The sequence below is a fragment of the Antechinus flavipes genome, chromosome 2 (assembly GCF_016432865.1).
Source record: "Antechinus flavipes isolate AdamAnt ecotype Samford, QLD, Australia chromosome 2, AdamAnt_v2, whole genome shotgun sequence".
Lineage (NCBI taxonomy): Eukaryota > Metazoa > Chordata > Mammalia > Dasyuromorphia > Dasyuridae > Antechinus > Antechinus flavipes.
The window spans coordinates 540718635-540720055 of NC_067399.1; the positions used below are offsets into that span (position 1 = coordinate 540718635).

A 1421-nucleotide genomic window follows, 5' to 3' on the forward strand; every position below is an offset into this window, starting at 1 on the left:
TGATTCAAATATGAAGGAGCCACAGCCAGGATTATACAGCATTTAGTAATTTCTACCTTAAAGATCAGAGGTCTTAGAATGTAAAATTCTGGAAGGCAAAAAAGTTTGGGATTATGATTAAGAATCAACTACCATCAAAATTAAGCACAATCTTTTGGGGAGGAGGGAATGGGAATGGACATTCAATGAAATAGAGGCCTTTCAAACTTTTCTAATGAAAAGACCAAAGATTAGGAGAAAACTTTATCTTTAAATATGACTCAAGAGAAGCAAAAAAAGGTTAGAGGAAAGGAAAAAACTCATGGTATTCAATAAGGTTAAATAGTTTACATCCCTAAATGAGAAAATGACATTTGTATTTTTTAAGAATTGTATCTTTAGCTCATTTAGATCATTTGGCATCTAAGATGCCAAAAGGGAAAAAAGCCAAAGGAAAGAAGGTGGCTCTGGCTCCTGTTGTTATAAAGAGACCAAGAAAGTGGTCAATCCTTTGTTTGAGAAGTGACTCAAGAACTCTGGCATTGGTCAGAACATCCAGACCAAAAGGGACTTTTTTCAATTTGTCAAATGGCCTCAATACATCAGACTGTAATGTCAAAGGTCTTTCTTTTATAAATGTTTGAAATAACACCAGCAATCAATCAGTTCACCCAGGCTTGGATCATCAGACTCAAGTGCTTAAACTGACTTACAAGTACAGAGATTAGACAAAGTAACAAAAGAAGCAAAGGCTGCTGGCTAGGGCTGAACAAAAAGCTTCAAGCAAAAGAAATGTCCACACTAAGAGACCACCTGTCCTCAGAGCAGGTGTTAACATTGTCACCAGTCTGGTAGAAAACAAGAAAGTTCAGTTGGTAATGATTGCAGATGCTCTTCCTACCTACTTATACTAGAAAATGGGGGTTCTTTACTGTATTATCAAAGTTAAGGTCAGACTGGGTCACTTAGTTCACAGAAAGATTTATACAAGCATTATCTTCACTCAGATTAGCCCTGAAAATAAAGGAGCCCTGGCTAAGCTAGTAAAAGCTATCAAAACCAATTACAGTGATAGATATGATGAGATCTGACATTACTGGGGTAGCAATGTCCTGCATCCAAAATCAGTGGCTCATATTGCCAAGCTAGAAAAGGCAAAAGCTAAAGAACTTGCCATCAAATTGCAAATGTATGTTTGATTTTTTTCCCTACATAAAAGGACAATTAGAAGGATCATATTTAGACAGAGAGTATGGGTTTAAATCGACTTTGATGTGAGGATAAAAAGTTAAGGGAAAAAGGATTCTGTTGAGAGAAAAGGAAAGGGGAAGGCAGAGTGAAGTAAACTATACTGCATGAAGAAATATAAAAAACCTATTACAATAGAGGGAAAGAAGGTAAGTTGTGAGCATTATTTTACCCTTATTCTCATGAAATTTGGC

General features: G+C 36.1%; 1 pseudogene; it reads left to right on the top strand.

The window, feature by feature from the left end:
• Positions 1 to 407: 407 nt before the first annotated feature.
• Positions 408 to 1178, top strand: LOC127546883 (60S ribosomal protein L7a-like; annotated as a pseudogene).
• The last annotated feature ends 243 nt before the right edge of the window (positions 1179 to 1421 follow it).